This window comes from Puma concolor, unplaced genomic scaffold, assembly GCF_028749965.1.
Source record: "Puma concolor isolate L17-30 unplaced genomic scaffold, mPumCon1.1.hap2 unalloc_scaffold_14, whole genome shotgun sequence".
In the NCBI taxonomy this organism is placed as follows: domain Eukaryota; kingdom Metazoa; phylum Chordata; class Mammalia; order Carnivora; family Felidae; genus Puma; species Puma concolor.
This window is the reverse complement of record NW_028240169.1, coordinates 338,394-353,272: the sequence shown is the minus strand read 5'-3', so window position 1 is coordinate 353,272 and position 14,879 is coordinate 338,394. Positions and strand designations below refer to the sequence as shown.

The 14,879-nt window shown below is 42.4% G+C and overlaps 2 protein-coding genes and 1 long non-coding RNA gene across 31 annotated transcripts in view; 1 reads left to right on the top strand and 2 right to left on the bottom strand.

Annotated features, from left to right (window-relative positions):
* Window positions 1-14,879, bottom strand: part of LOC147571616 (uncharacterized) — a 624,145-nt gene that overhangs the window by 280,168 nt on the left and 329,098 nt on the right. Inside the window, exon 1 of one of the 28 annotated variants that reach the window (XR_015247236.1) lies at window positions 10,847-10,861. The exons of the other annotated variants lie outside the window; for them this stretch is intronic. The gene's annotated coding sequence lies outside the window, so the exon portion shown is untranslated. Of the gene's footprint in view, window positions 1-10,846; window positions 10,862-14,879 lie in introns of those variants that run through there. 28 annotated transcript variants of the gene reach the window in all.
* LOC147571620 (uncharacterized) overlaps window positions 1-14,879 on the top strand; it is a 382,686-nt gene that overhangs the window by 318,010 nt on the left and 49,797 nt on the right. The gene's annotated exons all lie outside the window — the stretch shown is intronic.
* On the bottom strand, window positions 11,467-13,653 carry LOC147571623 (uncharacterized). The gene is made up of 3 exons (XR_015247218.1): window positions 13,464-13,653; window positions 12,435-12,620; window positions 11,467-12,310 (listed from the first exon to the last, which is right to left on the bottom strand). It is a non-coding gene; the product is annotated as an uncharacterized LOC147571623 (long non-coding RNA).

Here is a 14,879-nt window from a genome sequence, read left to right as displayed (position 1 = left end):
ATATGGAAACAAACGAAAATGAAAATGCAACAATCCAAACGCTTTGGGATGCAGCGAAGGCAGTCCTGAGAGGAAAATACATTGCAATCCAGGCCTATCTCAAGAAACAAGAAAAATCCCAAAAACAAAATCTAACAGCACACCTAAAAGAAATAGAAGCAGAACAGCAAAGGCAGCCTCAACCCAGCAGAAGAAGAGAAATAATAAAGATCAGAGCAGAAATAAACAATATAGAATCTAAAAAAACTGTAGAGCACATCAACGAAACCAAGAGTTGGTTTTTTGAAAAAATAAACAAAATTGATAAGCCTCTAGCCAGGCTTCTCAAAAAGAAAAGGGAGATGACCCAACTAGATAAAATCATGAATGAAAATGGAATTATTACAACCAATCCCTCAGAAATACAAGAAATTATCAGGGAATATTATGAAAAATTATATGCCAACAAACTGGACAACCTGGAAAAAGGGACAAATTCCTAAGCACCCACACACTTCCAAAACTCAAACAGGAGGAAATCGAAACCTTGAACAGACCCATAACCAGCAAAGAAATTGAATCAGTTGTCAAAAATCTCCCAACAAATAAGAGTCCAGGACCAGATGGCTTCCCTGGGGAATTCTACCAGACATTTAAAGCAGAGATAATACCTATCCTTCTCAAGCTGTTCCAAAAAACTGAAAGGGAAGGAAAACTACCAGACTCATTCTATGAAGCCAGTGTTACTTTGTTTCCCAAACCAGGCAGAGACCCAGCAAAAAAAAAAAAAAGAGAACTACAGGCCAATATCCCTGATGAATATGGATGCCAAAATTCTCAATAAGATGCTAGCAAATCGAATTTAACAGCTTATAAAAAGGATTATTCACCATGATCAAGTGGGATTCATTCCTAGGATGCAGGACTGGTTCAACATTTGCAAATCCATCAACGTGATACATCACATTAATAAAAGAAAAGATAAGAATCATATGATCCTGTCAATCGATGCAAAAAAAGCATTTGACAAAATTCAGCATCCTTTCTTAATAAAAACCCTCAAGAAAGTCAAGATAGAAGGAACATACTTAAACATCATAAAAGCCATTTATGAAAAGCCCACAGCTAACATCATCCTCAATGGGGAAAAACTGAGAGCTTTTTCCCTGAGATCAGGAACACGACAGGGATGTCCACTCTCACCGCTGTTGTTTAACATAGTGTTGGAAGTTCTAGCATCAGCAATCAGACAACAAAAGGAAATCAAAGGCATCAAAATTGGCAAAGATGAAGTCAAGCTTTCACTTTTTTCAGATGACATGATAGTATACATGGAAAATCCGATAGACTCCACCAAAAGTCTGCTAGAACTGATACATGAATTCAGCAAAGTTGCAGGATACAAATTCAATGTACAGAAATCCGTTGCATTCTTATACACGAATAATGAAGCAACAGAAAGACAAATAAAGAAACTGATCCCATTCACACTTGCACCAAGAAGCATAAAATACCTAGGAATAAATCTAACCAAAGATGTACAAGATCTGTATGCTGAAAACTATAGAAAGCTGATGAAGGAAATTGAAGAAGATATAAAGCAATGGGAAAACATTCAGTACTCATGGGTTGGAAGAATGAATATTGTTAAAATGTCAATACTACCCAAAGCTATCTACACATTCAATGCAATCCTAGTCAAAATTGCACCATCATTCTTCTCAAATCCAGAACAAGCAATCCTAAAATTCATATGGAAGCACAAAAGGCTCCGAATAGCCAAAGTAATCTTGAAGAAGAAGACCAAAGCAGGAGGCATCACAATCCCAGACTTTAGCCTCTACTACAAAGCTGTAATCATCCAGACGGCATGGTATTGGCACAAAAATAGACACATAGACCAATGGAATAGAATAGAAACCCCAGAACTAGACCCACAAACGGATGGACAACTAATCTTTGACAAAGCAGGAAAGAACATCCAATGGAAAAAAGACAGTCTCTTTAACAAATGGTGCTGGGAGAACTGGACAGCGACATGCAGAAGGTTGAAACTAGACCACTTTCTCACACCATTCACAAAAATAAACTCAAAATGGATGAAGGACGTGAATGTGAGACAGGAAACCATCCAAACCCTAGAGGAGAAAGCAGGAAAAAACCTCTCTGACCTCAGCCGTAGCAATCTCTTACTTGACACATCCCCAAAGGCAAGGGAATTAAAAGCAAAAATGAACTATTGGGACCTTATGAAGATAAAAAGCTTCTGCACAGCAAAGGAAACAACCAACAAAACTAAAAGGCAACCAACGGAATGGGAAAAGATATTTGCAAATGACATATCGGACAACGGACTAGTATCCAAAATCTATAAAGAGCTCACCAAACTCCACACCCGAAAAACAAATAATCCAGTGAAGAAATGGGCAGAAAACATGAAGAGACACTTCTCTAAAGAAGACATCCGGATGGCCAACAGGCACATGAAAAGATGCTCAACGTCGCTCCTCATCAGGGAAACACAAATCAAAACCACACTCAGATACCACCTCACGCCAGTCAGAGTAGCCAAAATGAACAAATCAGGAGACTATAGATGCTGGAGAGGATGTGGAGAAACAGAAACCCTCTTGCACTTTTGGTGGGAATGCAAACTGGTGCAGCCACTCTGGAAAACAGTGTGGAAGTTCCTCAAAAAATTAAAAATAGACCTACCCTATGACGAAGCAATAGCCCTGCTAGGAATTTACCCAAGGGATACAGGAGTGCTGATGCATAGGGGCACTTGTACCCCAATGTTTATAGCAGTACTCTCAACAATAGCCAAATTATGGAAAGAGCCTAAATGTCCATCAACTGTTGAATGGATAAAGAAATTGTGGTTTATATATACAATGTAGTACTACGTGGCAATGAGAAAGAATGAAATATGGCCCTTTGTAGCAACGTGGATGGAACTGGAGAGTGTGATGCTAAGTGAAATAAGCCATATAGAGAAAGACAGATACCGTATGTTTTCACTCTTATGAGGATCCTGAGAAACGTAACAGAAGACCATGGGGGAGGGGAAGGGGAAAAAAAAGTTAGAGAGGGAGGGAGCCAAACCATAAGAGACTCTTAAAAACTGAGAATGAACTGAGGGTTGATGGGGGATGGGAGGGAGGGAAGGGTGGGTGATGGGCATTGAGGAGGACACCTGTTGGGATGAGCACTGGGTGTTATATGGAATCCAATTTGACAATAAATTTCATATATTTAAAAAAATTTTGTTAATGTCATAGGGATTTCATTACATGTATAGATTGTTTTGAGGAGAGTAGGCATTTTAACAGTATTTGTTCTTCCCATCCATGAACATGAAATGTATTTCCATTTCTTTGTGTCCTCTTCCATTTCTTTCATCAGCGTTTCATAGCCTTGAGAGTACAGGCCTTTCACCTCTTTGCTTAGGTTTATTCCTGGTATCTTGTGGTATTTGGTGCACCTGTCAATGGGATTGATTCCTTAATTTCTCTTTCTGTTAATTCATGATTCGTTTATAGAAATGCAATAGATTTCTGTACATTGATTTTTGTATATTGTGACTTGTGGAATTCATATATCAATTCTAGCAATTTTTATGGGATTCTTTCATGTTTTTTGTATGGAGCATCATGTCATTTACAAATAGCAAAAGTTCTACTTCTTCCTTGCTGATTTGGATTCCTTTTATTTCTTTTTGTTGTCTGATTGCTATGTCCGGGACTTCCAGTACTATGTGGAATAACAGTGGTGAGAGGGGACATCTCTGTCTTGTTCCTGACCTTAGAGGAAAAGCTTTCAATTTTTCCTCATTCAGGATGAGATTAGCTGTGGGTTTTTCATAGATGACCTTTATTATGTGCAGGTGTGTTGAGTCTCAATCTACTTTGCTGAGGGTTTTTATCATGAATGGATGTGACATTTTGCCAGTTGCTTTTTCTGCATCTGTTGAAAGCATCTTATTTTTCTTATCCTTTCTTCTCTTACTGTGGTGCATCATGTTGATTGATCTGTGCGTGTGGAACCACCCTTGCAGCCCAGAAATATATCCCACTTGATTATGGGAAATGGTTCTGTTAATGTATTGTTGAATTTCATTTGAAGGTATTTAATGAGAATTTCTGCATACATGCTCATCAGGGTATTGGCGTTCACTTTTATTAAAAATTTTTAAAAACATATTTTCAAATGTTTATTTATTTACTTAGAGAGATAGAGTACATAAAAGTGAGGGAGAGGCAGAGAGACAGGGAGAGAGAGAATCCTGAGTAGGCTCTGCACTGTCAGCGCAGGTCCAATGTGGGACTTGAACCCATGAACCGCAAGACAATGACCTAATCAGAAATTAAGAGTTGGACAGTCAACCGACCGAGCCACCCAGGTGCCCCTGCAGTTTTCGTTTTTTTTAATTTTTTTTTTAACATTTATTTATTTTTGAGACAGAGAGAGACAGAGCATGAACGGGGGAGGGTCAGAGAGAGAGAGGGAGACACAGAATCCGAAACAGGCTCCAGGCTCTGAACTGTCAGCACGGAGCCCGATGTGGGGCTCGAACTCACAGACTGTGAGATCATGACCTGAGGCGAAGTCGGACGCTCAACCGACTGAGCCACCCAGGCGCCCGTTTTCGTTTTTATCTGGTTTTGGTATCAGGGTAGTGATGGTCTCATAACATGAATTTGTAAGTTTTCCTTCTTTTTTATTTTTTGTAATAATTTGAGAAGAATAGATATTACCTCTTCCTTAAATATTTGGTAGAATTCATCAGTGAAGCCATCTGGCCCTGAACTCTTGTGTTTGGGGAGATATTTTTTAAATTACTGATTCAATTTCTTTCTGGTTTCAGATTTTCTATATCTTCCTATTTCAGTTTTGGTAGTTTATGTGTTTCTATGAATTTATCCATTTCTCTCAGAGTGTCCAATTTGTTTGCATTTAGTTTTTCATAATATTGTCTTCTAATTGTATTTCTGTGGTGTTGACTGTTATTTCTCCTCTCTTATTTGTGATTTTATTTATTTAAATTCTTTCTTTTTTCTTTGTGATAAGTCTGGCTAGGAGGCTTTCAAGTTGATAACTGTTTTCAAAGAACCAGCCCCTGGTTTCACTGACTTGGTCTACTGTTTTTTGTTTCTGTATCACTTATTTCTGCTTTAATCTTTATTATTTCCTTCCTTCTGCTGTCTTTAGCCTTGGATTGTTCTTTTTATCGTCCTTTAATTGTAAGTTTGGATTGTTTGAGATTTTTTCTTGCTTTTTAAGGTAGGCTTGTATTGTTATATACTGTCTTAGGACTGCTTTTGCCACATTCTAAAGTTTTTACCAGTGTATTTTCTCATTGATTTCCTGGTTGGCCCATTCATTTAGTAGCATGTTGTTTAACCTCCCTTTATTTGTGGTTCCCCCACCCCCTTTTTTTTGTGGTTGACTTCACATTTCCTAGCTTTGTGGTCAGAAAAGATGCTTGGTCTGATCTCATCTTTGTGTACTTGTTGAGGCCTGATTTGTAACCTAGAATGTGATCGATTCTGGAGAATGTCCCATGTGCACTTGAAAAGAATGTGTATTCGGCCATTTTAGTATGGAGTGTTCTGAATATATCTGTTAAACCCATCTGGTCCAGTGTGTCATTCAAAGCCACTGTTTCCTTGTTGATTTTCTGTTAGAGGATGTGTCCTTTGATGTAAGTAATGTGTTAAAGTCCTCTACTATCATTATTATAAATGAGTTCCTTTATGTTTGTTGTTAATTCTTTCATATATCTGGTGATTGCATGTTGGATGCATAAAAATTTACAATCGTTGGATCTTATTGTTTGATTGTCCTCTTTATTATGAGATAGTGTCCATCTTCATCTCTTGTACTGTTTCTTTTTTTTTTTTTTAATTTATGTTTTAGTCCTTGTCATGTTCCTGACCTTAGGGGGAAAGCTTCTCAGTTTCTCTCCATTGAAGATGATATTAGCTTTGGGACTTTCACATATGGACATTATGATGTTGAGGCACGATCCTTCTATCCCTCCTTTCGTGAGGGTTTTTTCATCAAGAAAGAAGGCTGTATTTTGTCAAATGCTTTTTCTGCATCTATTGAGAGCATCATGTGGTTCTTATCCTTTTTTTGGTTAATGTGATGTATCACATCACTTGATTTGCAGATATTGAATCAGCTGTGCATCCCAGGAAAAAACCCCACCTCATTATGGTGAATACTTCTTTTTATGTATTGTTGGATCTGGTTTGCTTATTTTTTGTGAGAATTTTTGCATTCAGTTTCATCAGGGAAATTGGTCTGTAGTTCTCCTTTTTAGTGGAATCTTTGTCCACTTTGGACTCAAGACAATGCTGGCCTCATAGAATGAGTTTGGAAGTGTTCCTTCCATTTTCTGGCCATAACCTTATCTTGTTCCTTCATTTGGGATGCATTCCTCTTGTCTTGGCATTTTGGCTGAGTATTTGCCTTCTCTGTGTTCCAAAAGCTCCTTATGTTACCTGCCTGTGAGATAAATGGCTTTATGAAGAGGATGTCATCTAGTGTCCAGGGCCAGGCACATCAGGGAGTGACTGTGGTGTGTGTTGCGTGCACTGTTTTGTGTTCTGGCTGCACTATCCTTCAGGCCAGTCGTATGGGCAATGTATGGTCCTTGGCCGGAACGTGGGGAGTTTTATCTAGGTCTGCTCTGATCTGCTTGTTAAATGAGACTTGGAACGACTGCCACTAGAAGTGAAGCCCTGCACAACTGTCTGGTCAAGAGAGGTGCTGTGGTCAGGGGCTTCTGCTGGTCTTCTGGAGAAGGGGCCAGCTCCTCTGGGACCGAGGCAAGCTTGACCTAGAAGGCCAGTCTCGCCAGAGCACAGGAAGGTGGGGCTTGGTGTAAGCAGGTTAGGCAGTCAGTGTGGGAATTGCCTTGTTTCCGGTAGGTGGCTCTGTGTTTATGCTGGGGGGCAGAGGAGGGAAATGGTGCCACCCAGCTCCTCTGTCCCAGCTCCTTTGTCCCCTCTTTGTGACCACTGTGAAAAGAGCAAGGGCTCTTTTCCTAGAGGATTTATGGAGTGAATACTAAATTAATAAAATAGCATACTCCCCATAGGAAGACACCTAAGTCCACAGTCACCCCCCACCGTTTATACCCCTCCGCCACAAAGGCTGCTTACTGTGTATGTGAAGAACTATAGAATGAGAAGGAATGACAGTCCCAGTTTCCACCCAGGGAATCATAGCCCTTGTGGCTCAAAGCTCTGCCTCTAAGCCCCCGCCTGTGCCCGATCTGCTGCTCTCCTGACAGTAGGGTCTCCTCCTCTCTGGAAGTGCTATCCAGTGGCACAGAGACACATGGAGCGATAGGGAGCCTGAGGTCCTGCAGAGAATCTGGAAAAAAGCATGCTCTTAGAGAAACACTTCGCCTATACATGTTAATTGGGCTCAGCTAATTTATTTTAATTCAGAGGTACTTCTCAGCTTAAGTAGAGTAAAATTTGCAGGGTACTTTTGTCCTCTAAAAATATAAGCTAAAATTCTAATTAACAAAATTAACACAAATGCACTTTGATTTCTGGTGTAAATTTCCGTGTTTTACCCGTACCTGTGACACAGGACACCACAGAACCTGCTCATGTGAACCCAAGTGAAGACCATGGTGGGGACTTGCCACACAGGTCATTTTGGATTTTTTTCTCTTCACAACTTAACTTTCAGTGCGTGTTTTCTACAACAAGTATGTCACCTCTTATAGTTCAGAATGTTCATACCCAGGGCACACCTGAAGGGATTCTGGACAGCATGTTTACCACAAAAAGATTGAATGCTGATGGATATGAAAGTTACGCTAAGACCACTCTATATGACACATACAAAAATATAAGTTGCAGTGAAGGGAGTTTGCATTTTCAGGTTGTAGAGATATCCACAGATTTTCTGAACACATTAAAACCCTTGACAGAAACAGGAGAGGAAGAAACAGCAAGAGCAGTGATGCCACATTGAGGAGATCCAGAAAGAATGAGGCAAGCCAGGAGACTTCCAAGTGGAGTGTGGGATCATCCACCTTGGCTTATTTCCAGGAACACACTGGAAAAGCCCTAAGGTCCTCACCCCTAAGCACACTTAACTTGTAAACTTACACAAAGAGATGCCAGGTGGCCAGTAGAGAAGCCCGTAGACTATTCGGTAAAGGTTGTGCATTTGGAACATAAAAAAACAAGCAGACATATCATATGACACAGAAACCAGAGACATTGGCAGGAGAGTGTGCTGTACAGAAAGATGTGGGTGTCAGGAGAGACTTAGAACTGAAAATGGCCAGAGCATTTCCCTTGTACTTCTCGGCACTTTTGGTAGAGTCAGTATTGGTATCACTCACGGGGGTGACACCAGCTCCTGGATATGCTAAAGGCCCTGGATGGGATGGACATTTACTCTGATTTGAGTAGACTGTTGGGGGATTAAAAACAAAACAAAACAAAACAAAACAAAAAAACCCTCCTCACATTCCTCACACAACTGAAACTCTTTGCTCCAGTCAGATCACAAATCACATGCAGAGGGTGTGCCTCATCCCTCAGGTGATCCCCAAGAAGTGGAACACCCATCCTGTAAACCCTGACGAAGACTTGTAAAAGCCTTGATTCAGATGTTTTCATCACTCATCAAACAATGATGGATGGCTGGGGCTCGAGTACATGGATATACATTAGGCTGTGCCTCATGCCTCACAGAGCCCAGCCCGCGGGCAGGGCATTTCTAATGAACCGCTATGTCTGCTTTTCTGCATACAGCCCCATTCCTTCTCCACGAGAGACACCTGTACCAACACAGAGTGGAGGAAATGACAGAAAGATGATATGTCGATCATGAAACACAAGGAATGTGGTAATGGCGGCAGACACATTCCCCTTGCATCATAATGGTCTGTGGTACCACCTCTGCACCTTGGCCAAAGACCTAACACCAACAAAAATGAGTGTGCTTTACAAGTCAACTCATACCGCTCAGATCATCTTACCAAGTGTTGCTGGTGGAGGGTTCGGAGTGACCCCAGGGCCACCAAGGTTCAGGAGGTGGATGTGCTGAATAGCCCATGGGGGTGCGTCTAGGGTCCTTGTCTGCAGAATCTTCCAGTTAATGGAGGAAGTCCCCATGGATCCACACTGTCCTGGAGAACAGAAGTGACAGCTACGTGCATATGCCAGAAAAGAGAACCAATACCCAAAGCAGCTTTAACCCAGAGAAGAACGTGTCAGCACCTGCCACCTTCTCTGCCAACAGGATCCAAGAGTGTAGCATCAGTACCTGAAAACTCTGTCCCTGCCACTGGATACCACCTTCAGCTTGGGGTAGTAGATGCAAGAGGTGGAACTGCTGTCACCACACATCACTGCCCATGTCTGCGGAAGTAAAATGGCAAGGGTCCCGTCCTAGAGGGTTAACAGAAGTAATTACATAGTAATGAAGCAGCATTCTCCAGACAGGCAGGCATCTATGTCCCAGTTCACCCTGCATCCGTCCTCTGCAGTGACTCCTGATGCTCTGTTTTTGATATATTAGGAACACAACAAATTAGTGCAAATAAATGGCTCATATTCTGCTCGTGGAATCACAGCCACTCCTGACGAAAAGTTCTGCAGCCGGACCCTCACTTTGCCTCCTCTGCTCCTCTCCCTGAAAAGAGTCTTCCCTCTTGAAGTGTTGTCAAAGGCCTCTGAGACCTCTGGGGAGTGGAGGATGCCTGGGATCTTGCAGGGGAATGAGAGTCTTCTGTAAGGAACAAGTGACTTGTGGTGAATGTCTCCAAAGCTCAGATGTGTTCATCTTAATTCATAGGGAATTCTGATTTTAAGCATACTACAGGACACAGAGTAATTAAGTCCTACAGAGAACAAGAGGTAAAAATTCACATGACAGAATTAATTCAAGTGTGTTTTGATTTCTGGTATAAAACTCCTGGGATGTGTCATGAGACTGTATCAGCTCTAACAGTGACTGGGGACACAACCAGAAACTGCTCATATGAACACAATCGAAGGACACAATGTTCAGGTTATTTTTACCTAAGGTATAGCTGGAAGGATTCCAGACAACTCATTTACCAACAAAGACGGGAAGGTGATGAGTGATGATAATGACTTTGTCTAAGACCACTCTGAATCGCACAGGGCACAGGGACACCTGGGTGGCTCAGTCGGTTGAGTGACTGACTTCAGCTCAGTTCATGATCTCAAGGTTTGTGAGTTCAAGCCCCGCGTTGGGCTCTGTGCTGATAGGTTAGAGCCTGGAGCCTGCTTCTGATTCTGTGTCTCCCTCTCTCTCTGCTCCTTCCCCACTCGTGCTCTGTCTCTCTCTGTCTCAGAAATAAATAAATATTAAAAAAATTTTTAAATTGCACAGGGCTCAAAATAAAAAGTTGGAGTAATTATGGGGTTTTGCATTTTTCAATTTTAAACAATACAGTAGACTTTCTAGCAGGTTAATCTCCTAGCCAGAATCAAGAAAGGAAGACACAGCAGCCACACTGTTCCCACAGAGTTGAGGTCTGGCAGGGGTGACCCAGGCCAGGAGACGTCTGTTTGGAATATGGGGTCATCCTCCTCTCGTTATTTCCAGAAACACACGGTAAAGTTTTAGGGTACTCAGCCTCTAAGCGCTTTGGGCTTCTAAACTTACCACAAAAAGATGACAGGCTGAAAATAGAGAAGCTTGTAGGCTCCTAGGTTAAGAGTGTGCATTTGGAAAACAAATAACAAGCAGGCATATCACACAACACACAAAACGAGGCTAGGCCAGGAGAGCGTGCTGTACAGACAGATGAGGGTTTCCCGAAAGTGTTACGACTGAGAATGGTCCCAGGATTTACCTTGTCCTTGTCTGCATTCTTTGTACAGTCAGAGCTGCTGTAACTCACAGAGCTTGCACCAGTTTCTGGATCTGCTAAGGACCCTGGAAGGGATAGAGGTTTATTCTACTTTAGTGGACTGTGTGAAATTAGAAGAAGCCCTCACCTCATTCCTCCAATATCTTAAACTGTTCCCTACACACAGGTCCTTGGCCAGAGGCAGAGGGTATCCCACATGCCTCAGGTGACCCCCAAGGATAAGGGGGAGAACCATCCCCTCACCTTGATAAAGACCTCACCGTGCCCTAGTTCATGTTTTTCGCAATTAATCAAATAACTGTAGACAGGTCAGGCTCAACTAGCAATCTAGAAGTCATCACCTAAACAGAGGTTTCTCAGTATACATTATGGGAAATCACCATTTCATTACAGATTAAGAATAAAAATAAGGATGCCTGGGTGGCTCAGTCAGTTAATCATCTGACTCTTGATTTTGGCTCAGGTCATGATCTCACAGCTTGTGAGTTCGAGCCCTGCATCCGGCTCCACCCTGACGGTGTTGAGATTCTCTCTCCCCGCCTCTCTCTCTGCTCCTCACAGACGCGCGCACATACACACACACACACACACTCTCTCTCTCTCTCTCTCTCTCTCTCTCTCTCTCTCTCTTTCTCTCTCTCTCTCAAAATAAATGAGCTTTAAAAAAGGGTAAATGGAGAATACTGATTGGGGTGTATCATCAGGGAATGCTCAACCTGGGTATGTTTCTTCAGGCTCCAGGTGGATTGTTCAGTCTTTTCGCTTATCTATAAGCTGCCTTCTACATTGGAAATTATTATATAACTATATCTGAATAGAAATGTACTTATACTAATATATAAACGAGAAAAGAAAAACGATGGGTATTTAGCAGTGAAGCTGCAGACTTGCCCTGATAACATCAGAGGACAAAGCTATATGGAGCCTGAATTTAGGAACGTAGGGCTATGGTTCAAGAAAAAAATAAAATAAAAATGACAACGTTAAAAATAGTAACGAAATGAACTTCTCCTCAAACAAAACTAAAATAAAGTCTTCACATTGCGTCAAGGTGGGAAGAAAGCTAAGGCCCATGTCCCATCATCCCCTCCAGGCTCCTCTCTTTAGCTAGGGGATGCTGGAGGAGGTGGGAGGGTCCACAGTCAGGGGAGGGGCCTGAGCTCCACCAGTCACAGGGACAGGTGCTCCGCTGGCTGGGGCACCAGAGGAGAACACCCTCCTGTCACCCCTTCAGACCACCTACTGTCTTTAGGTAGTAATTGTGGTTCTGTCCAGGACACACGATGATCACCCACAGGAAAAGGCTTTGCCGCAGAAATTAGGCTGCTGCACATCACCATCTGCTCCTTACCTCTCCTCGGAGGGTTCTGCGTCTCTGGACTTCCAGGCATTGGTCTCTGCCTCCTGTATCCTTCAAGCAGCCTCTTTCCTTCCATCCCATCCAGTCTTGGATACAGAAAAAGAATGGACTTCTATAAGAGTTGCAATGCCACGTCCTCTGACTAGACACTAAACAACACAGCTGTCATCCCTCAAAACACCCATAAAAACTCATGTCACGCTCCCACACCTGTGTTTCAAGCGGGCGACCTCCCGGCTCTGCTCTGCCATTTCCCTCTCCCAGATCTGAGGCTTGACCTGGGGGAGAAAAACACATCCACCTTCAGTCGTGCCAGACTGTGCGCCAAAGAGGGAGAGGAGGAAAAAAGGAAACACTTACCCAGTTGTCCTGAGCATTCTTCTCATGAACTCCGATCTGAAAAGCAACAATGAAAAGTCCATGTTTAGGAATTCCAAGGGCCACTACACTCACCCACATGAGGTACTAAGGGTTCAATATGTCAGGCAGAGCTTAGGGTCCCTGGTGTCTGAAGGTGAGTTCTGCCTGCTGAAGCTGTTCTTGTCTTTGTCCATTTTGTTGCCTGTGAGTTATAGTTGCTTTTGTCAGATAAGGCCCAATATTGGGTATGATTTTCAATAATCTGCCCATGTTCTCATCATCCTCCTATGTGTCCCTTAATACAATTTTACACATGAAACACTTTTCACATGATTGTAAATGTACAATAGGATCAAAACTGTTGTTCCATCCTTTCCTAACTCATTCCATGACTGTAGGGTTCAGAGTTCACATAATTCCTTCCCCCTTTCAATTGTGCCCTAATTCATCATGTGACAAGTGTCTTTCATCATAAAGCTCTTTCGTCCTTTCACTTAGATCTTCACCACGTTTCCTAGGGTTGCAAAGACCAGGGCCATGAAATGGCACTACCATGTTGATGGTATGATTCATTCTAAGACACACTGCTTTCCTACAGATTATGATACTTGACACCACCCCCCAGGAACGTTGGCATGGATGAAGTTTCCACACAGTCTGGCCATTGCTTGAAATCTGGAAATGTTGATGAAGTTAATTGTTTTGTTCTTTCTAAATCTTACCTTTTTATCTGTTAATAATCTATGCATATGTCCTCTGAAGTTTTGTTTATATTAGTATGTTGAGTCTAAACATCGACTTTTAACCTTGTAAAAAGGTTAGAAACAAAAAAAATGAAGAGAGGTTCATGAGCTGCTGGTAATTAGTAGCTGAACTCACTTGTACTTGTTTATTTCTTTCATAGCTATTTTCACATTTCCCCTGCAGCTGCCAGCTGATTCTTCTTTGCCGCCAGTTCACACTGTGTCATTTTCAGCTTCCTAAGATGGGAAAGACATATACACAGTCCAGGAGCCAAGGTCCACAAATTCTGCCTTTTTACCTCCCAGCACTCTTGAAGGCCTAGATGCAAATATCCCTTCCCCCACCTCACCCATAAATGCACGGACTGACAACACAGTGAGAGAAATGAACTGAACACCCCATTTAAGTTAAACAAAATTAAGCCTCTGCCTGCTGCCATGTCTCTGCTCTCAGACCTGTTTCCTCTCCTTCATCATAAAGTCATCAAATAACATTGCACTTTGTGCCTTCCCAGAGCTGGTCTTTTGTTTGAAATGGTGAAGGCTCATTTTAGTTCAGCATGAAAAACCGTGTCTGACCAACCATACCCATTAGGATGAAGCAAGGGATCATCACTAGTCTCAGACCTCCATGGGGAGCCCTGATTCTCAGTCCAGAAGTTGTACCCTGACACAGACAATCACCTTGAAAGACGACCTGCCAGGTATGGCTTCCCCAACATTGCAGCTCCCTCCCAGACATCGCTAGAGCCAGGAGTACAACCCCTGTGTCCACCTTCACATATCCTGGTGGAGGAAAAGGCCAATCTTAGAGCAGCAACATCTCCTGAAGTAGAACCTGATATGAACTGTCACACAGTCTGGGTTTATCTCCAGGAAACAGATTTCAGATGGAAAACTATCAACTTCATGGAGCCAATGTACTTGAACAAGACTCAGTTCATTGACAGTGAAGGCAGCAAAGGGAAATGCTTAGAAAGGCTGGCTTGCTGTGTTGCCCTCAGACTATTTTGTTCATGGTGTTGCTTTAAAGGGTTTCAACTTGGTAATGGATGTATTCAAGAGTCACATGCAAAATTGAAAGACTCCTAGAAACTAACACCAAACCTCTAGACAGAGAAAGGCACATGCAGTTCCTTCCGGCATCTCAGGCAGTCCTTCAACAAATGCTTTCTGGAGTGGCTGGAATGTAGTGGTTCTGTTGTAAGGGATTGAAAATAGAAAGGTGGCCAGGGTGCTGTACGTGCTTCCCAAAAGAGCTTAGAAATGATAAAAACAAGATGCCAGTGAGACAGAGCAGGCTCCACCCCAGGTGTGGGAAGGACTAACAGAAGCTGAGTCTCCAGGGAAGAGAAGGAAGTATTTCCTTTTCAATGTGAATGAGGGACTCTAAAGGCCCTGATCTCCTCCTGAGAACAAAAGGAAATACTGTACAAAGGAGGAAACATGTGAGCGAATGCACCAAATTTCTAATGACCCCATGAAGACACATGTGACCAAGATGGAGAAGAAGGAATCCCAGGACAAAGCCAGCCTGGCAGTGGGAACCAAT